Below are 24,746 nucleotides of genomic sequence, written 5' to 3'. Positions count from 1 at the left end.
CATTATAGATCCTTTGACATAATTCCTGACCTAGAATTATCTTTAGAGGTACAACCTGTTTGACATTAAAATAAATAATTGTAACATTTTTCTTTATCTTATGAAAAAGTATCATAGTCTAATTGATAGAATGTTTACACATCATCAACCGTTGGGGTTTTTTCCCACTTGATGGGGTTAGCATCCTTGACTGGGCGTATCTCTCAATCTGTGAGGACTCTCATGGCATGCCATATACCATTGGAATCAACTTGAAGAGGAACATACAATGATGGTGGTCTTGGGAGAAACCTGTTTGATATTCATTCTCAAAAATCCAAATGAGTCTGGGGCTTCTAGGTTTTTCCAAAGGTACTTCCCTTAGAGCTTCCAACTGATGCAATTTAGACAAATATTAAGAGCGTTCATGAGCCTATGTTGACATCAATGACAACTCCATTCAACAATACCCCCCTTTGTCATTGATCACAAGAAATACTCCCACTATGATCACTGCTCCCCCCAATTTCATGTCTCGATCTTGTTTTCCTGATTTCTCCCCCCCTTTGACATCAACGGAGAAGGGTTACTTTCCATGACAAGCTGCTTTCTTCATGTAACATGCCTTTTGTCCTCTTGATGAAATGCCTTCCTCTCTCTTCCTATAAGATGTCTGTCTTTGTTTAATTGATTCTCTTCTTAATTATTTATTCAATAAACAACCTATCTCCTCTTAACATGCTATGCTTCACACAAATTTCCATAGTTGATTTTACCTGTCAATGTGCATTAATAACATATGTCCCTAACTTTTCCTAGCAAAACTGCTACTTTACTCAAATTTTCTATAATGCTAAATGTTGTTCTAAATACTTCTTCATGTTTGCCATTTGTCAACCTGTCAAGGATAGATATTCAAGAGAACAACTATTGCTATAAAGACTCCCCATCTTCAAGATTCATAGGAGAGGGAGTCATCATGTTGGATTCCTCAGAATAGTATATGAACTAGCTCTTCGGCTGAATCATATTGCATCTTGTCATCGTCAAATGTACATGTTGATTCATCATGACATTTCACTTTTACAAAACCTAAAAGCATGACTGCAAAATCTTTTTCATTACCTTGATCTTCCTCCTTTTTATTTCTTCTCCAAACCTTCTTACACTTGATTTTAGGATTGTTACTCATGGAATATTCCATCTTGTACCTACAATTGCAAGATATATGCCCATAGTTATGGCATTTGTAACATTGAATTTTGGGCATGAATGATAGAGCTAGATACATATTCTTTATGTTGACAAAGTTTGTTTGAAAGATATTTTGCGATCTTGCAAACTTGTATCTATGGTTTTCATGACGTCTTTGATAATCATTCATGTCACACATTCTGCAATCCCTAGCCATATTCCCATAGTTAGAACATGAAAAACAAACAATAACTATTAAACATGCTAGGATACCTGGATGGGATGTCCTATCTTGATGATCTTCAGTAGTCATCCTTATTTGTTGGAGGTGCAACATTTTGTTCATGACTTCTTGTATCAATTTTTTTTAACCTTGTTCTATCCTTCATCTTGATTTGGTCTTTGAGGGATCCTACAATTAGACTTTTAATCAATCTTGTTTTGTAGGGGCTTTGAGTTTATGTCTTCATTGCATGGGGCTTCTTCTATTTCTTTTGCCTTCATCTTTAATTGAGTAGTGTCATTGTTCTTCCTTTCATCTTCCAATAATTTCTCTCTTTGTCATTTCCTGATCTTGTCTATTTTAGTTATGGCAACATCAAGTTCTTTTTTCTTTTGGTTAGTATCTTCTTGAAACCAACTTTTCAAGACTTTTCTTCTATCTTTTTCTTTTTTACTTGTAGCTTTAGAAGAGTAAAATTTTCTATTTCTCTGTTAAGAGTTTGTATTTTTCCTTCTATATTTCATTTTCTAAGTCTGCTAGTTTATGCTAAAGATGCATCCAATTCCTTATTTTTATTTATTTATTTTTTTAATGTACCTTTGACTGTATTTCTATAATTGGTTTGCTAGGTATTTCTCTTTCTTTTCTGCATCATGTACTTGCAATTTTAACAGAAAAAACTTCTTATTTGAGTGTGAAATTTTCCTTCTTTGTGTTCTTCCATTCCTTGAAGGCATTGATTAATGATTTCTCCATATCGTCCTTTGCTTCATCATCATCATCATCATCAATTCATTCATCCTGAGGAACTGCATGATTTGAAACTTTGGTTATCATCATCTTTATCATGATATTGACATGCATGTAGATTTTAAATTCTCTCCCAAAGATGGTTGGTAGATGATCATGGACCTTCGTTGGATTTCACAGAATCTAGCAAGGCTCTTAGAATGATACTCATGGCCCTTAAATTGTACCTTGTTGATTCATCAGTAGATGTGTCTCCAATAATAACTGAAAACCATACATTACATCCAATAGCTTGCAAATAAATAGTACCTCCATTTTAGCTTTCCAAAATGCAAAACTTGATTTAGTGAACAAAGGAGTTGGACCAAGCTGCCTCTCTTCATTAGTTAAAACAAGTTCTAAAATTATTTCAATTTCAGGGACTTCCTTTCATTCCTTCGAATGCTTGTCGACTTGCTTTCTTTATTTCCCATCTTGATTCACCTGAGATCTGCCTTCTAGCTATTAAGGTGCAAGTGCAGGAACCTGATCTGTTACCAAATGTTGGAAATACTGAGAGGGGGGTGAATCAAAATTTCTCTTCAATTAGTATATTTTTAACTTTACATAGAATTATTTTTTATTAGCATTAGATAACCATAAAAATTCATCAACAACGTTTAAAAATGCACAACATAAAAGACAATGGATACCAATATTATTAGGTGGAAACCCCCTTGGGACAAAAACCATCGAACACTTCTTAATATTTGTCTTCAACAAATGTACATAAACATTTTTATCTCCAACTAAAGGAGGTTCCAACCCCTTGGTTTACATGCTCCAACCTGTAGGACCCTTCAATGCCATGTTTACCAACTGCAACCGGAAGAATGCTCGAACGCCCTAGTTTACAAGATCTATCCTAAAGGATGCTCCAACACCCCATTTACTAGTTGCAACCAAAAGGACACTGTTAGTATGGAATTTATTAGAAGGTGTACCAAAAACATCTCACTTAATTCACTGGTGAAACATGGCCCTAACAATAATTTGTGGCTTCTTACGCTTCATATCTACAATAATAAAACTAGAAAAGCCTGCAACAAAATAGTGTATACGATCCAAAACAAAAAACATCAATACATATATCCAATGTAATAACCAAAATGGAAAGACTTTTAAAATTAATAAATATTTTATTGATAACGCTCAGTGAAGGATATCTACAAAATGCATCTGGAAACCCCCTCCTTGGGATGGGTCCTTTGATGTCCTTGATGCTTCAGTAATTGATTCTCTCCCTCAATGTGAAGAAAACCATAAACAATGTGGAGAACTCAAATGGGAGCTCAAGTGAAAAGAGATGATAATGGTGACGATGATAATGATCATGTTGAAGAATGAATGGAAACCCTCCTATTTATAACAAAGTATTGAGTTAATCTCGAAATGTTAGGATATTCTGACACATAGGAAATAGTTAAGTATAACTTGGCCTAGTGTAGAGTTAGGAAAAGTGTGTTTCTATACTATGTACTTTTATAACTTACAATCTGATGGTCACGATATGTTCTATACATGAAGTGATCCGACTATTCATTCTCTCCTCGGTATTACCAGCACTTGATCCGTGGCTTAACACCCAATTGGTCCATGATTTATTTTTAAAGAGGATGGAGATTCATTTGTAAGGTGACTGTTGATGAGAGAAGCTTATGTAAATTTTGTTTCTTTTACATTAATAGATTACCTGAAGTGGCCGCGTTGGCTCAGGCCGTGGACTGTTTCCCTCCCTGAGGGTTTTAACCACGTCAAGAATATTGGTGTATTGATCTGTGATTTGTTTGTGGGCGGTGTCCTTTGGTGTTCTATCTGAGGAACTTACCCTGTAAATTCCTACATGGTGTCAGAGCTATTTGAGGGCCACATTCGTTGGTGATCCAAATCTGAAGCCGATACAACTGCATCCGACTATCATTTCCTAGAGATACTGTTTCTGACTGCTTTTGGGTCGATAGGACTGCTCTATTGTGTTAGGAGCATCTGTTCCAGTGAGGAACTCATTTTGTTTCACGTGAAAAGGTTTCCGGTAGCCTAGCTACATCATTTTTAAGATCTGGAGGTATACAATCTTTATTTGCAGTTTTAGTTATTTAATCTCTTTGTTTATTTCAGTTTATTTATCTCTTTGCTTTTTATTACTAGATCTATACCTTTCATTTCTATGTATGCTATTTCTCCCCCAACTCTGTGCAATTAGGGAAAATTAGAAATAGAAAGGAAGGATTTTTATCTTGTGTATGCTCTTTTCCGTCGTGCCTTAGTGTGATCTTGGAAAATCAGAAACATTGAGGAAAATATTTATTTTCTGGAGAAATCTAATTTCAAGCTATAAGGTTTGGTTTTTTTGCATGTCCATTTTGGGTTGTGTGGTTTTTTGTTTTGTAGGAAAAAAGAGCTTTCTCAAGTAAGAATGCACTCCAAAGCTTCAGCGACTAAAAAAAAAAAAAACCCCTTCCTCTTTTCCAAAAATTACTAACCTTTTAAACTAGCTCACTTGGTCCTGTTATCACTCCTCCAGATCTCCAAGGTTGAGGAAGAGTCCAGTTGAGGTAACCACAGATTAGTCTTTTGACTTGGTAGCTAGCCATATCAAGCTAGAGAGGGTTCTTTCCAAAGGATCACATCAGAGAGGGCTGGATAGATTAGGGTTTTAGGCTAGATTTAAAGTGTAGAGGGTGTTTAATTTGATTTGGTGGGGTTTTTGGAAGAGGATTAGGTAAAAAATACTAGGTCAGGTCAAATGAGGGTATGATTGCAGACATCTGATGGAGCAAGGCAGGTAGGCACTCAAACACTTTAAGGTTATGAAGTGAGATGGATAAGATTGGAGAGGTGCTAGAAAGAGCAAGACAAGCATGTATTCTTTCTAAACTGAAGAAACTGGACAAACTATGTAGATTTCCCCAAAATAGAGCATATAAAATGTATTCTACTTATCAACTTGAAATCAACATATCATAGAAGTGAAATGAAATATGGGAGTACAAAACATTCAAACATATGCAACTTAAGAAGAAACTAAGTCAAAATTCCATACCACAGGTATGCCACCAAAATAACTGCAACTCATTCATTAAATTCTGCCAAAGACTGATTACACTAGTGTCTCTGATCAATAGCCAAACATCCAATTGATTCCAACCCTTATCTATGACGAATAAAGGAACTAAATAGACATAAAAAACACTTCCCCTGATCCTTAGGGATCGAATCCATGAGGTGGGGAAGATATTACAGAAAAATCTGAACTGATAGCTAAATTGTAGGATGGTCCAAGTGACTCATTCCTATCTTAAGTGAACTGATTCATTATACCTCATCTATTTGATTTACCTTATGCATTTACCCTAGGTAATAGTAAAAACATGATAATTACATCATCTTGATCAATTACATGAGTAAAACATCAATTCCCCTTAAGTGAAAGTGAGTTTAGAGTGAAACAATGAAAAATATAGAAGACTGTCAAATGTGCCCTTGAACTGTCAAACACGCCCTTCAACTTCATCGATGCTTTTGGATGCCTTCTCAGTGTCCAAATTTGCTCCAAGATAGCTTGTTCGAAACCCCTTCAAGTCTACTTTCCAAATATGCCTTAATTTTTCCATTTGGAGGTCATTTTCTTTATCAAAATTCCAATCTCCCAAGACTTGTAAACGTGCAGCGACAAGGCCAAAAAAGAGGTAGAAAGGTGGTTTTTGATGGTTTTTGACCCTTTTGGCTGACCATTTTTCCTCCAAATGCTTAGAAAATGCACAAGGTGCATGTCCTCATCACTGCAAATCCCAAAATTCTGACCATTTTCTCATTGGATGCTCCAAAAAAGAATGCAACGTCCAAGGTGCTGCACGTTTGACCATTTCACTATGCTAAAAATACTTCAAAAAACACAGAAAATCATAACTTGCCAAATTTGTTCAAAAATGGTCAAAATTGGTGGGCTGATAGCTGGTCATATGTTTGAGGCATGGAGTGATGCCTTGGCAAGAATATCTAGCCTCTTTTTCTCCTCTTGCTTGGTCAAGGCTTCAATTTTTGCATGAGCTCTTTTGAGCTTGGCCCTTGCAATTTTGTTTCTCATGGCATAGTACTTTTCCATCCTTCTCTAAATCTCAACATCCCTTTTGGCCTTGTCTAAGAGGCTCTCAAGATGACCATTTACCCTCTCAAGCCAATGTTCCCAGTTCTCATTTACCATTTTGGCAAATTGCTCATTCAAGGTGAGCTCATTGGCTAGTTCTGCCTCCTTTTGCCTTTCTAGCTCCAAGGCTCTCTTTAGGCCTCTAGTCCTTGGCCTTCTTCTTAGTACCTACTCATCAAGATGTTCACCATATTGTCCATATGCCTCATCAAGTAAGTCCTTAGCCTTTTTAGCCTCTCTCTTTTCTTTTCTGCACTGAATCTCCATGAGCTCATGTTTGACCTCAAACTGCCTGTTCTCCTGCTCATAGTAGGAAATAATGTATTTGGCCCTTTGCAAGTTGACCTGGAGCTCTCCCATGAGTGCATTCTTCTCCTTGATGACAATAGCATCAAGATGTTCACCATACTGTCCATATGCCTCATCAAGTAAGCCCTTAGCCTTTTCAGACTCTCTCTTTGCTTTTCTGAGCTAAATCTCCATGAGCTCATGTTTGACCTCAAACTGCCTGTTCTCCTGCTCATAGTAGGAAATAATGTATTTCGCCCTTTGCAAGTTGACCTGGAGCTCTCCTATGAGTTCATTCTTCTCCTTGACGACAATAGCTATGCTCTCACTGTCATCATGCCCATCTGAGTCAACTAACTGAAAATCATGCTCTATCTCATGGAAGTCTTCCTCCTGCTGCTTGATCTCTGCCTCTATAAACTTTTCCTTACCCTTATATACCTACTTTGTCAATCAAGAAGGCAAGACCCCTCCCACAATCAGTGGGACAAACACTTTCCTATGCCCTCTCTGATAGGTATGTGCCAAGGTACCTAAACCAACCCTTTTGGGCTTGCCGCTATCACCATGATCAATATGCTCTTGCCCACTGTCTTCATCCATGCTAGGTTAATGAATAGGCTCATGAAATGGTGATGATGGAGGTGATGGTGTGGCTGAATCATTAGATGAATATAGATGATGTATGGGTTGAGGTGGAGGAATGGAGGTGGATGGGTGAGAAGATGAAGGTGCTTCTTGGCCATGCTGAATAGGTGGGACTGTGAAAATCTCATTGGATATGAAAGTCTCCCATGCAATGTTAAGCTGATCAAGGTGGTGTAGGGCTATCATCTTGATGAGAGAATGGTGAAAGATGCTATGCATTTTGATGATCATAATCCTTTCTTCGAGCAATGAATGACATATTGTCAATGTCCCGGTAAAGATAGTGGGGTAGATTGAGCATTTTGACTCTTGTGAAATGCATGAGTAACCGAATATGATAGGAATAGAGTCTAGAAAACCTACCCTCACATGTAAAGTACTTCATGATGATTTTCATCATGGGAACATATCTATCTAGGAGGTGAGAGAAAGGAAAAATCCTCTTTCTCTCATTGTTGTACCTTGGTTTATGATATGGCTCATAATAGTAATGATCCAATTCTCCTTGTTTAAACCATTTTTATCCAATATTTGGGATCCCGGTGGCAGCTAATATAATAGCAGGAGATATAGTGAAGGTGACACCAGCAAGGGTTGCCTGGTTGTCATGGATATTGGTGATGAATAATCTGGTCAAATCAAGATGATGCTGGATCCTTTCCACTTTATCACAAAACTCAAAACAACCCATATGTTTAAAGCTTTCCACAGTGATGGGAGATGCCATGAGTTCTCTGGTGTTGGTTGGCTCATGTCTAGTGATTCTTCCTCCTTTCTTATATCACCTGCTCTCTTGTCTTTCTTCCTCACTCTGACTTTTGTGCTCTTATTCTGCCATGAGTTATTGTTGTCAAAAACCATAAAATGGACTGTGGGTGTGAGAAATATGGAATGATGTGAGGAGATTTGATGAGGAGGGAATGGGGATGTGTGGTATGAAGGATGTGATAGTGGATAGTATTTAAGTGATAGGAGTGGTAACGAAATGCTAAGAAATGTGATTTAAGAGTGAAAATATGTTACTAGGGTTTTGAGTTTAGAAATGAAAACAAATGACTATGAAACCCTATGTAGATCAACAATGGAGGGGAGGGTTGAATATATTTCCCACCTACCTCATTTACTGAAGTGTGTGATAAAGAATTTCAAAGCTTGGTGGCGATGGAGGACGTTCTGGCATGTTTTTGTTCCTCCCAGGAAAACGCACAACTTCCTAGTCAAACACGCCCTTCAGCTATAGGAGCACAACACCGTTTACAAATGCACTGAAATTTTTGGCAAACGTGCCCTTTCTTTTCGAAATGCGCCCTTTGGCTCTTTTTTGCCCAAGTTCGCCTTAAATTCAAAAATCTTCTTTTGCTGAGGAGTTTTGAAAGTTTAGGAGTGCAAATGGCGTTTGCATAGATGTCTTGAGAGCTTTTATACTTGAATGAGTTTGATTTATGAGTTGCAGACCCAATGTTTCATGTCACTTTTCATACTTTCATACTAATGCTTTTTTGACTTTTTGACCCTTTTTTTTGTTGATAGGTGGATGATGCTTTTGGTAATCTTGATGACCTTTGTTTGGATATTATTGGAAAATGGAATTGAGTATACAGTTGAAATAGTGACTTATGACATATAATAGACATAAAATTAAATAGGTGAAAATAAAAATTGTTACATCTATTTTGAAGTAAAAATTTACAAATTGGAATAAATTCCCTTTTGAAATCAAATTTGAGGCTTTCAGTAACCATAGTTACATGCTTGTACACCTTTATTTAATTGAAAAAGATATTATTTTCTTCACTCTCATATTTTGTTGACGTTATGCAGTGAGATGATGATTTATTGGACCTTGGGAAAATAAAACCTATGTGACCTAATGGAACCTTAAATGAATCAATTTCAGGTGAATTTGACTGATATAAAACATGATGAAATGAGCCTTCATGGTCAATGGATGCTCAGTAAGACACATGAAGGTGGGCCAACAAATACAAATTTTTGAGAGGGGAAAGTGATTTGGATTTTGGGCTACCATTAGTGAGTAAATTTTTGCATGATGACCTAAGTGAAATGAAAAAAATTTCAACAGGACACTAATATGATATAAAAGAGGGATTTTGATCACTGATGGCAGTTTGCAAATACTGACTCTAACATTGGACTTATTTGGGGATGGCAGCTCCTTGGAGGTGCCAAGAACACCGTAGACCAAGTAGCATTACATATGGGCCAATATGGTAAAAAACTCAGGATTGACTAAAAAATGACTTGAAACTGACTTACATGACTAAGGACTGAATATTAAAGGAGCAGAAAATTAGTGAAGCTCCATGGCCTTCACTCCGGGCTTCGAACTCCAATGATCTTCAGCTTCACACTTGCAGAAAATTTAAAATGTATGTACAATGAAACCAGGACAATTCAAAAAAGATAATGCTTTAGGAGCCTACCATTGACTGGTCATCCTAAGCATGGTTCTCCATTCATCTCCTCCAATAATATAGCATTTTGTCCTTGGAAAGCTGAAATTTGATAAGGGCCTTTCCATAAATTCTCGAATTTTCCATGCTTACCCTTGTCCTCATTTCTAGCATCCCAATGAAGTACCACATCTTCGATTTTGAAATCATCTTCCTTTGTTTTTTTGGTCATAGATCCTCTTTATATTCTCATGAAGCTTGGAGGTGTTTTGAAATACCTCTTCCTGTGTCTATTGTAAGTGAATCATTTGATTGATTTAGCGCTGCATATCATTCTCTTCACTTCCCGCTTGTAATAATTTGATGACTGGGACTACTAATCATGTAGGAAAAACAATATCTACTCCATAGACAATCTGAAAAGGAGAAAGCCCAAGAGATTTCTTACTACTCACCTGGTCTGCCCACAATGCATTGATCAGTTTTTTGTGCCAATTCTTTTTGTTGGCCTCCAATAGTTTCTCGATGATGTTGATTAAGGATTTATTGGAGGACTCTACCAAACCATTTCCTTGCGGATAGTATGTTGTAGAATGTCCCAAATTTATTTTGTACTTGTCACAAAACTTAGTCATATTTTTGGACTTGAATGTTGCCGTGTTTTCTGTGATAATATTATGAGGACAACCAAAACATGACAAGATATTAGTTTCTAAAAACTGAATGGTAACTGAATTAGTTTCTTTCCTGGTTGGGATCACTTCGATCCACTTTGTGAAGTAGTCCATAGCTGTCAATATCCACTTGCGTTGTGTGGATGATGATGGATGGATCTCACTTATGAAATCTAGGCCCCACTGCTGAAAAGGTGCATTAACTCATATAGGTTGTAGAGGCAAAGGAAGAAGCTTTCTTTTACCTTGGAAAACTTGACATTCGTGACAACTCATCACTGCCTTATAGATATCTGAAAAAAGTGTAGGCCTATGGTAACCTGCTCTCAGTACTTTGTTGGCCATAGTCTTCCAATACAAGTTACCCCAACAATCTACTTTATGGAAGTCATTTATTACTTCTTTGGACTCATCTTCTATCAAAAAGTTCAATAATACACCTCCCAGATCTTTCCAATAAAGTGCACTATTCATGATAAAATATCTGGAAGCCTTCAACTTCAATGACCTGGTCTTATCCTTAGACATACTTGGAGGGGGATTTAGATGCCGAAGTACATAAATAATATTAGAATATCATGGAGACGAGATAAATATATTAGATACCTGAATGAGATCCACTTCTTTTTGATCGTCCGACAATGCTTCCACAAGGTTGATGTCCAGATCATGAAGGTTTGACTCGACCATGAGTTTGCCTTGCCCCTTGATCAGCTTTATAGGCCTGATCTCAAGATCATATTCTAATAGTGTTGCTATCCATCTTCCTCTCCTACCTTCTGGGTCATTCTACACAAGGGCTTCTTTTACCACTGCATTAGGCACATAAGCAAGAGTATGCGAATGTAAGATGTAAACTCTGAAATATTTGATTGCCTTTACCAAATCTAATGCATGTTTCTCAATGATATTGTACTTATGAGCTGCATCCTTGATGTTGCAACTAAAAAATGCGATTGGAAGCTTGATTTTATCCCTTTTTTCATTAGAATCGCTGCCATAGTATGCTCAGAAGCAAATGAAAATATGATAAAATCATTGGTATAATCAGGACTAATCAAAACATGGGTAGTAGTTAAGGCAAGCTTGACCGCATGAAAGGACTTACGAGCTTCTTCAGACCATTTTACCTCATTATCCTTTTTCAACATATTGGTCATTTCTCTAAGATGCTCAACCAAATTAGGAATAAATCTTCGTAAGAAATTCATCTTACCATTGAAAGCTTGGATTTCCTTTTTGCTGCAAGGAAAATCAATTTCCTGAATGGCTTCTACTCTTGAAGGGTCGATCCGGATGTCGTCTTTCAAAATGATGTGGCCGAGGAGTTTACCTTCCTCCATAGTGATGAGCCAAAATAGATAATTATATGGGCTCATTCAACCTCCTAATTTGACTTAATCCACCATTATCATTAGTTTATTGCATGTTTTTGATTATATTTATGCTAATAGAGTGAATTGGGTTAGTCATTATGCCAACAAGTCTAATGGGTGCTTTGTGCAGATTTTTAGTCAATTTTGAGACAAAATCAATGGTTTTAATGAGCACTTGGCAGCCAAATTCGTGGAAGAACAAGGGAGAGGATTTGTAGGAAGGTGTCCCCTTCATTTATGGGCCCTTACCTCAAATTCTCCACCATCAGCTCGGAGTTCAAGGGCCACCAAATCAATTATCACAAGGGCAGCCGAGCAAGTGCTAGTAAAAGTGCTATTAACTACAAGTTTTGGCAGCCGAGTTCCTAAAGTTTAGGAGGGTTGTTGGGGTCCTCAATTAGTATAAATAAGAGGGCTTAGGGCCTCATTTCATTTAGTCACTTGGAAGGCATAAGTTAGCTAGTTTGTAGTTCGATTTTAGTCAGTAGATTAGCTTTGCATTTCAGCACATTTTCAAGCTTTCCCTTGTGGATAGTTTTTGATGTAACTCTTCTTTTCTTGCTCAATAAAGATGAATCCAGCTTTGCACCAGATCTTGGGGTTGGGCCCATCTCAAGTGCCCAGTACCTCCTTTGTTTACTTTCATGTGTCTTTGCTGCATTCTTAGAATAAAATCTGCTATTTAGATTTAAATCTTGTTTTGTTATTTAGGTTGTTTTTGATGATTAAAATAGTTTTTTATGTTCAGATTGAGTTGATAGGTTATTAACAGGGAAGAGCTTCAGAAAAAAGGCCATCAAGCACCTTTTATTTCACCTCCCCCTCAGTGGGATCAGGAGCTGGGATCAAGGTGACCTTGCTGCCACAAAAACACAGTCTTTGCTTCGCCATGCAATCATTAGTGTTAGATTATTATTTGCAGAAGTTGGTTACATGTTCAGATTCTTGATTGCTTCATTGCATAAGTTATTTCACATGGTTTCATTGCAAATAAACTTATGTTCATTCTCTTTACTGTTATCTAGGTCAGAATAGACTAACGTAACTAGGTCTTTGCTTTTCCAAATCCTTGTTTGTTTCATTTGAAAAACAACTTGCAGAGCACCTATTATCCTTCTTTATCTGCCCATTCTCCATCAATCCCACCTGCTTCATCCTCTACTTAGAATCCTTGCCTTACGTTTTCCATTTTCTCACTCTGCCCTAAATTCCCATATTGTTGTGCAACATTGCTCTACCTCTCCTTGAACGAATCCAACCATGCTCGCAACTTCTCAACTCCATTCCCCAAGTCCTGGACCTCCTCACACCATTATCTCACCTCCATGCCCACTCTTTCATCTTTATTCCTCCATCCATTCTCCAAAATCCCATTTCTGAACATCCTGTAGAAAAATTACAGACATCCTTTAGAAATTCTAGAACACCCTGTAGAACCCCTGCAGACTTCCTGTAGAAGCTCACGAATGAGGTTTCTTGATAGCCAAAATTTGTGAAACTCTCTGGAAGGGTGTTAGGGACCCCTTAAGCCCTCTCTAAACCTTCCCGACCTCCTCCAAGCATTTCCTCTCGCCAATCCACCTCTGCACAGTCAAAACCAGTTAAAAGCACATGCATGATAATTCTAACAACTTATTCAAAAATGCAAAAAGATGTTTCTTTTCAGATGTTACTGTAGAAGTAGCTTAGACACATGCATTTTACCTTCCTAGAAGTTAATGGCATCTCTCTCAGTAGCTTGCATCCTCTTTCTTGCATCAGTAGGGCTAGCTGGTAAAATCAGGGTTTGCTAGGGTTTACGTTTCCTTTCAACTTTCTAGTTTCTTTTTGCAAGTAGATTAGCATTCTTTGAGTTAGCTTTCGTCCATCAGTTAAAAATCTTCTTCTAAGAGCTCATAGAAGTTGGCTTAAGCTCCTAGCGGACTTGTGCCAGCTGATCAAGTGACAACCGCGGCAAGAGCTAGTACTTGTGCATACATCACCATCGCTTCCAAGTTTGTTACGAACTACCGGGTTGATAAAATTAAAGAAGGGAGTCCTAGGAGTTGCAGCATTATTGTTGCAATACTGGGGCTCACCACTCTTTTTGGTGCCATTGCCGGGGAAGCGTCAGAGTATTGGTGATTGCTGCTTTTCTTCTATTTTCCACTACAATCTTCTGCTAAGTAGTTTATTTCATTTCCATTATGCAATTTTGTTTATGCAAAAGTAGATTAGCATTTCCCGCTTTCATAGATTAGCATTTCAATTCTGCAATTTCAATTCTGCAAGCGTAGATTAGCATTTCAATTCTGCAAGCGTAGATTAGCATTTCATTCCTGCAATTTCATTTGAGCAAAATAGATTAGTCCTTTCCTGCTTTCATTTCAATTCTGCATTTTCATTTCAGCAAGATAGTTAGTTGCATTTCAATCTATTTTAGTTTTGTAGGTACAAGCAAAAAAGTGCAAAAATCAACCAAAAAGATTTCCTTTCATGCCTTGTAGGAGTAGAGATAATTCAGAAAAATGATTGCACAACACCCCCAGTGCTTCACACAGCCAACCTTCTCTCTTCTTCAATGGCTGTGAGTAAAGAACCCTTAGGTGGATAGCAAGACATATTTGAAGAACCTCAAGGGAAGAAGAAGAAGAAGAAAACATTCCTCTGGAGAAAATGGCTACAAGCAGAAATGTTGGGAGCAGTACCTTATCCAAAAACGAATTTTCAAATCAGATGGAAGATTTCAAAAATGAGATGAGGCAGTTTCTTGCCATGTAATTGGATACCTTGTAGATCTAAAGGAAGCAAGAGGAAGCCAAGGGGGCTTTGGACATCTTTTGTCCTAGGTGCACTAGAAAGCATCCTAGGGACGAATGTACAATGCACTCCCTAGAAGTGTGTTTTGTCTGTGAAGAATACCATCCTATGAACCAGTGCCCTTCCTTGCCCGGAATTAAAGCTGCATATCAGAGAGCCAAAGGAGGCACTGAATCACTCTATTATATGAACCAAAGGAGGCCACATGGACCCATACCCTACCAACAGGGAATGCAAGGGACATCCCAGACCTATTACGACCCCTATCAAGCCACTTCCATGCCTTCTTGGGGTCCCCCTGCTCATCCTTCCTGGTCCACACCCCCTCCTTGGTCGTATCCTCCTCAATACCATGCTTCTCCAGTTGCTCATTCCTTTCACTCTTATGCTCAGCCACAACCTCAGTGGAATGCATCTCATCAGGGGTGGAGGCCCCAGTACAACTCTCATCCCACTCATTTTCCTCCACCACCTGCCCAACCAAAACCCCATCCACATCCATCTCAAATATACACCCCCACTCAACTACCCATACCACCATTTCCAAACCCACACATTGGAATAGCTCAACCCAATTGCAAAGCTGAGGCGCAACATGTCCAAATGACTCCTCTTAAGCTCAATGATATTCACCGTAGCTCAGGAAGAGTGTTGCAAAACAGAGATTATATTGACAACATTGAAGGACCAAAGGCAAAAGAAGATTCAAAAGAGGAGATCAAAGCACCATGGGCTGCACTTGATGAAGAGAAGACATCAGAAGCAGAGATCAAGAAAGCGCCCTCATGGTTACCATCAAACCCTCCATGTAGTCAAGAGAAAAATCAACACAAAGAGGAAGATGTAAAGGTCATGATAGAAGGAGATATGGAGAATGATCCAGATTAGCAAAAGGACCAAGGATATCAAAGCTATATTGAGACATGGTTCCAGATGGTCACTAAGTTGCAGCAATACTCTCTTCTTCAGCTATGTTTTATCCCTTAAAAGTCAAATCATTTGGTCTCTGAAATCAGGATAGCTGTCAAAGCATGCATTTCAAGCCTCCACATCATCTTGTCTCTAATCTCGATGTGCACATGGCTCCAGTGGAAGTATTCTTATACTTGAAAAGAATTTTGTTTTTCAAGTAGGGTAGGGTAGAAAAAAGAGAAAAAAGAAAAAATTAAAAAAGAAAAAATGGAAATAAGAGGAAAAATCTAAGGTGAAAACCTCCTCGGAGGTGCCTTAGATTGGCTCATTGATTGAAAACCTCCATGAGGCGGTCAATGGGTTGAAAAAAGAAGAAAAAAAGAAAAAAGAAAAACAAAATAAGATCCCTGGGTGAAGACCTCCCTTAGAGGCACCCAAGGTAGGCAATTAGGGTGAAAACCTCCATGAGGCGCCCTAGTTGTTTTCAAAAAAAAGAAAAAAGAAAAAAGAAAAAAGAAAAAAGAAAAAAGAAAAAAGAAAAAAGAAAAAAGAAAAAAGAAAAAAGAAAAAAGAAAAAAGAAAAAAGAAAAAAGAAAAAAGGACTAATCTCTGTGAAAAATTGCAGGTTGCAGTGAATACTTTGCAGGAAAAGAGGGGCGCAAAATGAGGACAGGAGTCCGTACCAGGCTCCAGGACATCCCTTCAAACACTCCCTCCATGGTCACTCACCTCTCCTTGGATTTGATCACATTCAGGTCAAGATTTGGCTTTCTACAGGAAGTTCCAGGCTTTTCTACAGGAAGTTCCAGGCATTTCTACAGGAAGTTCTGAAACATCCTATAGAATCTTCGGACGAACCAAATTCAATTTTAAAAGGGAATATGATGGTTGGAATCTGTTGGTTGGGCTTGCAAGCACCCCTGTTTCCATCCCTCACCTTTCTCCATCATTTTTTTTCCACCTCATTGTGCTTCTACAGGAAGTTCCTGTAGAAATTAAAGGAAGCTAGAAATGGATTTCAAAAAGGTAGTTTTGCGAACATGATAGCTTCCTCAAGGGTTCAGAAGTCCTCCTACAATCTTCAAACTCCTCCTCCATCATCTCCATGCCTGCATCACAACCCAAGCTCATTTTTTTTACCATGCAAAAACTTGCAGAATGCTTTGAAGAAAAAATACATAGAACAAAATTTGTTTTTTCCCTAGCTTGAAAACCGTGCATATATTTGCAAAATTGTTACAGGGGGAGTTGTATAGGGATGATGGAAACATGACGGAGCAATTTCAGCTAATTCTGGTGCACAGTTTCCAAGAAATCAGCCTCCATCACCTTCAGCCATTTTTGCATTTTCTCCATATCCGTGCATCCGTTTCAAAACTTGTTTCATGGGGAGATGCAAATGGGTGATAGTAGCCTACCCAAGTAGTTTCAGCCAATTCCAATGCACGGTTTCTGAGAAATTGATCTCTGTAATCTTCAACCATTTTCCATTTTTCTCAAAATCTGTGCATCCATTGATCGCAATTTTTCTATGGGAGGTGAATAATTATGATCGGAACATTCTTAGCAAGTTTCAGATTGCTCCGATCTATCGTTCGGGAGCAATGGCGAAAACAAGTTTCGGTCCTATGAAAATTCGACATTAGCAGCTTGAGGGTGCAGATCTGAACGTGAAGCCAGCTCCTACAGCATGGATTCGGCCAGAGGATACTTGCACAAGAAAAAATAGCCATGAATCAGCAACCAAGCCACCATGCAACCACAGAAACCAGTACATGCAGCAAATGAAAGGCCACAGCACCTCACAACAACCATTCAACTTCTGGGTACGTGACTAAAACTCATTCCTCTTATTGCATGAATGTAATTTGGAAATTGCATGAGCAATGAGATGGTTGGGATTAAAAAAATCGGTGGCCAGCTAACTGGCCACCCTCATCCAATTCAACAACGCTCGGTGGGTGAATGAGACACGTGCGCTCAGCCATCTCAGGAGGAAATCGGGAAACAGGTAATGGTGACTGTTTGACCTTCAACGTAATTGATGGAGTGATCACAGGTAGGAAACAGGATGTTTCATGACAACAGCGCCGTCTACATGGGCCAACGCACATGTTGGCCACTTCACTCCCTCACCGCAAATCACGCAACAATTAAAGAATGCTCGACTGACTCTCACCACCCGCTGATTAATTTGCACTTGCAGCGTTCTTAGCTGAAGTACGTGTCCTCTGCTCCCACAATCTGTTAACCCGTCGTCCTCCACGAGTTTTTCAGCTTAGTTCGAGATTCTGCTGCGTTTTGGGCTTGCTCAAAGGTGCAGGGGCATTCTACAGGAAGACGTTCTACAGGAAGTATGGCATATCCTTCCGAAGCAGAGAAGCCTGGACTTTTCTTCATCGAGTTTGGAGTTCTGAGAGAGGTAGGCTTGAAAAAACACTCTTCCATGCATGATACGTTCGAAAGGCGGTGAATTAAACTATTTTGAATAAGAAAGTATGAAACAAGTCTGCCTGTGAGTCAAAAAAATAGCAGCTGCCTGTGTGTGGCACGGAATTTCTCAGTCAATTTTGTGTCAAAATTCTCCTCCACAGTTCTTGTTAACAAATTCCTTCTGTAGAAACGATAAACCACTGTAAGGGCTAACCTGTGCATAAAGAATGTGACTTTTATGTGGTTGGGGATGAAAATTAAGCTCTGCACTCTGTCTGTGAGAGCCTAATTCCCTTTTGACAGTCGAGTTTTGGGCAGCAACAGCATTATAACCAGGGAATTGTTGTTCATTGATATCAAACAACCGAGGAATTCTTCCTTGAGTCTAGGGGGAAACTATAAACAACATTTCCGTTTCTGACCAAAGCATAAGAAAAAGGGAGCACTCTCACCATGCCAGGGGGATTCATAATTCAGCATTATCCATGGTTATCATTTCAGGTTGTTGTGTGAACTTACACTTCATCTAACAGTGAAGATAGGGAACACATTGAGGCGGAAGAGAAAGCTAAGGGTAAGGAAACCCAGGACAGACCACCACAGAAAGAGCAAGAAGAGAAACAAGAGAAAGGCCAAGCTACTGAGGCCAAAAATGTGGGTGGAATAAAGGCACAAACACCAAGGGAGAAACGATTGCAAATCAGGGCAGAGAGGACTGAAAAAGTCCAAGAAAGTGAGGGCACACCCAAGGAAACCACAACAAAATTAAAAGAGAAGGCACCCCCAGCCAAGCAGGCCAAAACAATGAAGACTGTTTCTACAGGAAGCCAGAAAACAGTCAACACAGGACTTTCTATAGGAAGTTTGGAAACAGGGCAACAGAAGGAAAAATCGCCTGATATTTTAGCTAGGGAGGCAACAGCTATGCTGGCCACCCTAAGCACATCTCCCAAGCAAAAGGGTAAGCAAAAGAGGGAGCCTTCCCTCTATATTAAAGCAAGAAGGAGTGTGAGGATAAAAACTGGCAGACCCCAACCACAGTCAAAAGAGCCAATTACAATGGTAGACACGCCAGCTACACAAAAGGAGAGGTCTCCCTCCAAGGCATCCATCACCTATGAACGGGGAAGCCCAAAGACATCCACCTGGAGAGAAAGAATGAAAATGATGGACACAAAGGCCTCTCTACAGGATGCTGAGACAGTTCTACAGGAAGCTGAGAGTTCTCTAGGAAAAGGAGCACAGGCAGTGGGAAGAAGCAGAGAGAAAATCATGGTTTCATAACCGGGAAGAGCACATCACTTCAGAAGCTTGGCATGACAGGGAGGCCACCAAGACCATCAAAGATGAGGAGATAGATTGGTTGCTCAGAGGATGAGCAACACCTTCAGTAGGGGGGTGATGATGAGCCCCAAAAATGGATAATTACATGGGCTCATTCAACCTCCTAATTCGACTTAATCCACCATTCTCATTAGTTTATTGCATGTTTTTTATTATATTTATGCTAATAGAGTGAATTTGGTTAGTCATTATGCCAACAAGTCTAATGGGTGCTTTGTGTAGATTTTTAGTCAATTTTGAGACAAAATCAAAGGTTTTAATGAGCACTTGGAAGCCAAATTCGTGGAAGAACAAGGGAGAGGATTTGTAGGAAGGTGTCCCCTTCATTTATGGGCCCTTACCTCAAATTCTCCACCATCAGCTCGGAGTTCAAGGGCCACCAAATCAATTATCACAAGGGCAGCCGAGCAAGTGCTAGTAAAAGTGTTGTTAACTACAAGTTTTGGCAGCCGTGTTCCTAAAGTTTAGGAGGGTTGTTGGAATCCTCAATTTGTATAAATAAGAGGGCTTAGGGCCTCATTTCAGTTAGTCACTTGGAAGGTAGAAGTTAGCTAGTTTGTAGTTCGATTTTAGTCAGTAGATTAGCTTTGCATTTCAACACATTTTGAAGCTTTCCCTTGTGGATAGTTTTTGATGTAACTCTTCTTTTCTTGCTCAATAAAGATGAATCCAGCTTTGCACCATCTCTTGGGGTTGGGCCCATCTCAAGTGCCCAGTACCTCCTTTATTTAGTTTCATGTGTCTTTGCTGCATTCTTAGAATAAAATTTGCTATTTAGATTTAAATCTTGTTTTGTTATTTAGGTTGTTTTTGATGGTTAAAATAGCTTTTTATGTTCAGATTGAGTTGATAGGTTATTAACAGGGAATAGCTTCAGAAAAAAGGCCATCGAGCACCTTTGATTTCACCTCTCCCTCAGTGGGATCAGGAGCTAGGATCAAGGTGACCTTGCTGCCACAAAAACACAGTCTTTGCTTTGCCATGCAATCATTAGTGTTCGATTATTATTTGTAGAAGTTGGTTACATGTTCAGATTCTTGATTGCTTTGTTTCATAAGTTATTTCACATGGTTTCATTGCAAATAAACTTTTGTTCATTCTCTTTACTGTTATCTAGGTCAGAATAGACTAACGTAACTAGGCCTTTGCTTTTCCAAATCCTTGTTTGTTTCGTTTGAAAAACAACTTGCAGAGAACCTGTTATCCTTCTTTATCTACCCATTCTCCATCAATCCCACCTACTTCATCCTCTACTTAGAATCCTTGCCTTATGTTTTCCATTTTCTCATTCTGCCCTAAATTCCCATATTGTTGTGCAACATTGCTCTACCTCTCCTTGAACGAATCCAACCATCCTCGCCACTTCTCAGCTCCATTCCCCAAGTCCTGAACCTCCTCACACCCTTATCTCACCTCCATACCCACTCTTTCATCTTTGTTCCTCCATCCATCCTCCAAAATCCCATTTCTGAACATCTTGTAGAAAAATTACAGACATCCTGTAGAAATTCTAGAACATCCTATAGAACCCCTGCAGACTTCCTGTAGAAGCTCACGAATGAGGTTTCTTGATAGCCAAACTTTGTGAAACTATCTGGAAGGGTTTTAGGGACCCCTTAGGCCCTCTCTGAACATTCCCGACCTCCTCCAAGAATTTCCTCTCGCTGATGCACCTCCGCACAGTCAAAACCAGTTAAAAGCACATGCATGATAATTCTAACAACTTATTCAAAAATGCAAAAAGATGTTTCTTTTCAGATGTTACTATAGAAGTAGCTTAGACACATGCATTTTACCTTTCTAGAAGTCAATGGCATCTCTTTCAGTAGCTTGCATCCTCTTTCTTGCATCAGTAGGGCTAGTTGGTAAAATTAGGGTTTGCGTTTCCTTTTAGCTTTCTAGTTTCTTTTTGCAAGTAGATTAGCCTTCTTTGAGTTAGCTTTCGTCCATCAGTTAAAAAGCTTCTTCTAAGAGCTCATAGAAGTTGGCTTAAGCTCCTAGCGGACTTGTGCCAGTTGATCAAGTGACAGCTGCGGCAAGAGCTAGTACTTGTGCATACATCACCGTTGCTTCCAAGTTTGTTACGAACTATCGGGTTGATAAAATTAAAGAAGGGATCCCTAGGAGTTGCAGCATTATTGTTGCAATACTGGGGCTCACCACATAGAAAAAAGAATTTTATTTGGATTGAGAGAGATTCTGAACTTTCTACGCTTCTCAAAAATGATTCTTAAATGATGTAAATGTTCATCATCTGAATGTGAAAATACGGTTACATCATCTGAGTATACAACTAGGAAAACATCTTTTTCATCTAAAAATTCTATGTCCATGGCATGCTGAAAAGTGGCCCCTGCATTTTTGAGACTAAATGGCGTCTTTGCATATTTGAATGTGCCCCAAGGTGTGGTGAATTCCATCTTAGCCTGATTGTCCTCATGCACTAAAACTTGATTGTAATTGAAATAACCATCCAAAAGTGAAAGCCAGGAAGCACCGACAACTCTTTGACGAATATGGTCCATTTTTGGAAGTGGGTAATTGTCTTTTAGAGACCCTTTGTTCAAGTTTTTGAAGTCTATGCAAAGCCTTATCTCCCTAGTCTTCTTTCTCACCGGAACTAGATTTGATATCCAGTCGGAAAATTTGATGGGAACAATGATGCCCGCCTTGTAAAGTATATTAACTTCTTTTTCTATGGATGGCAGCAATATTGGATTGGTCCTTCTTAGTTTTTGCCTAAAGGGCTTTTGATAAGGATTAATTGGAATTGTGTGCTAAATTATCTTCTTATCATACTCCTTCATCTGCATAATCCCAAGCAAAGACATAAAAAAATCCAGACACTAAGCAAATTTATTTCTCTTTAGCTTCCGGAGATAATGATTTGGACAGCTTGATCATTTTTGGTTTGTCTGCTGTTCCAATGTTCACATCTTCGACACCTTTCTCTGTAGGAACCAATGTAGGCTTCCTTACTACACCATCCTGATAAAAAAAGTCTTCCAAAAGTATGAGACCTTTCGGAATATTGTTATCTTTCAGCTGTAGTATATCAACCTGAGCTACCTCGATGACTTGATCATCTTCATCATAGACTTTGTCCATAGAACAATTTTCAAACTCTCATTCACTCTGAAGAAAGGCATTAAGCTGTTTGTCCTCCTAGAATACTTGCCAATATCACAAGTTATCAGGAACTGAGGGTTGATGCTTCACATGAATCTCTAATTTCTTGTTAGAAAAATTGGAATTTTAAAACTACTGGCAGATGTAGCCAATGAATCCGCCATAAGATTTTGAGTTCTTGGTACTGTTAGAGTCGGTCTAGTAGCCCTCCATCAGCGATCAAAGCTCTTTGCATTTGCATAGGTAGGTGTCTCATCAGTGTCATTTTTTTGCATTCCGTTAGGCATGCCATAACCCTGATGGAAGAGCTGGTGTCTTTGTCTCCCTCTGGGCACTGCTGGATCAGCTTGTTTCAGTCATTAAACTTTGTCAAGGTTACTTGTCTATTGTCTTGAGATCAAATTTTTAGGTCTAGGGTTTTTGGTCAAGTTTGTCTTCAAGGTCATGTCTCTGAAGGTCAATAAGTGCCCAGCAAGCCAGAGGGATGATTTTCAAAGTGTTTCTTCAAAAGATTCTATCTTGTACAGTTAATTTTCACCTTGGATTTAAAAACCCTGTTTTTAAAGCCAAGGTCATTTTTCAAAATTTTGTAAAAAATGGTAAAAATTCACAAGGCTTCAAAGGACAGCATGTAACCCTGGCTCCCTTGCCAAGATCCCTCAGATGCTATCCCTGCAAAAATTATCAAAGAAAAGCATCAAATCAATCAGTTTCAGGACAAAAGGAAACCAAAAAGTCAAGTTTATAAAGTGTCAAAGAAAAACATTATAAAGTGGGTTATGATATGAAATTAATTCAAATAAAGTTATAAAAACCCCAATCTCCCTCCATCGAGCCTCATTGTGCATCCAAGTCATTGAGCAAGTGATTGCAAGTGAGTTCGAGCCGAAGTTGTGAGTTGCAGAGGCGCGCGACCCGTCAGACCAGGCGCGCGACCCGTTAGAGGCGCGCGACCCGTTGAGCGCCCTCCGATAGTGAAAAATTGTAATGGGCGCGACCCGTCAGAGGCGCGCGACCCGTTGGGTGAGGCGCGACACCCGTCAGTGCCTTCATTGTAAAAACTGCCTGTAAATTCACCAAGGAGCCACAAAATCGCCGAATTGTGTGAGGTAGGCCCTCCAACTCAAAAATTTGTTGCTTGTTATGGTTAAAGGAAATCATGAGTGCATTTTCAAAGGTCTCCATTTGCAAATGAAAAGCTCCACTTTGCTTTGGTTCAAAATTGTAAAAATGGCTAGGGTTTATATGCTGTTTTAAGGTATCCCCTTGTTATCATTTTTGTATCCCCTTGTTATCATTTTTTCCCATTTCCCATTTCTTTTTCCTTGTCTTTCTATGTAAATTTCCCTTGCAAAATTGGTGAAAAGCCCTAAACCCTACCCCTCTTCCCTAAGAAATAAAAATCAAACCCTAACTCTACCTCTCATAATATCCATGTAAATAAATTTATATAATGATGCATATGCAATGATTTTGCTATGATTTTTCCCTAAAATCCCTGTTTTATATATTATTATTCCCATTTTCCCTTTAAAGTATCCCTCCCCTAACATTCCCCTCGTGCTCCTTGTCCCCTTGAAACAACATTTTAATCAGCATTTTACAAAGCAGAAACAACAGTATATTTCAGCCACTTTGCTCTTAAAACAATGTCAGAAACTGAAACCAATTATGAGCAAAGTGATGACCAGGCATCAGCTTCATAGATTGAGGTACAGAGAAGGCCTCATAAGGGTGGACATCATAGAAGAGAGGAGCCCACCTTTTTGGCAGATTTACAGGCATGTCCTATGGCAGTCTCATGTTTCTGTTATATGTCTTGCTATGAGTTTTGCGAGAGGATCTCTCGGATTCAGCATCACAGGGAGTTGGTTCGCCTATTTGTTTTACATTTGCGTGATGGACATGTCAACCTTGCCGGGGTGGATTTTACATTGACACCTGAGGTGATTGCACAGGCCACAGGGATACCTAATGTCGGAGAGGTATGGAATAAGCGCAAGGTGTTGGACAGTGTTCAGTTTGAGCCTTTCATTAGACCTGCATTCATGAGACATTTGACGGGTGTATTTCCCTTCAGATTTTTGAGGAGTGAGTATGCTCCCATGATGAGGCTTATCATGCTCTTTTTCACCTGTGAGGGCAGATTTTCACAGATATATTCGTACCATATTCGCCTGATGATGCATTTCACACGGGTACGGATGATGGACATCCCTGTTTTCATGTGCTAGAACATTGAGAGGATGGTGCCCTTGATGCAGAGGAAGAGCCCAGCACAGTGGTATAGGAGCCTCTATCATTACGGTTTGATTCAGCTTGTGGTCAGACATCAGTTGGCTCAGCAGGGCATCACATGGGAGGATTTCATCTCTCGTGAGTTCTTTACAGCACCAC

The 24,746-nt window shown here is 39.1% G+C and overlaps 1 pseudogene; it reads right to left on the bottom strand.

Annotated features, from left to right (window-relative positions):
- The window catches only part of LOC149146884 (soluble inorganic pyrophosphatase 1, chloroplastic pseudogene), a 53,627-nt pseudogene extending 31,882 nt beyond the window's left edge, over positions 1-21,745 (bottom strand).
- Between the last annotated feature and the right edge of the window lie 3,001 nt (positions 21,746-24,746).

This window comes from Pinus tabuliformis, chromosome 9, assembly GCF_031772625.1.
Source record: "Pinus tabuliformis cultivar Carrire ecotype Pingquan chromosome 9, CPIR1, whole genome shotgun sequence".
Lineage (NCBI taxonomy): Eukaryota > Viridiplantae > Streptophyta > Pinopsida > Pinales > Pinaceae > Pinus > Pinus tabuliformis.
This window is presented reverse-complemented; position numbering and strand designations above follow the sequence as displayed.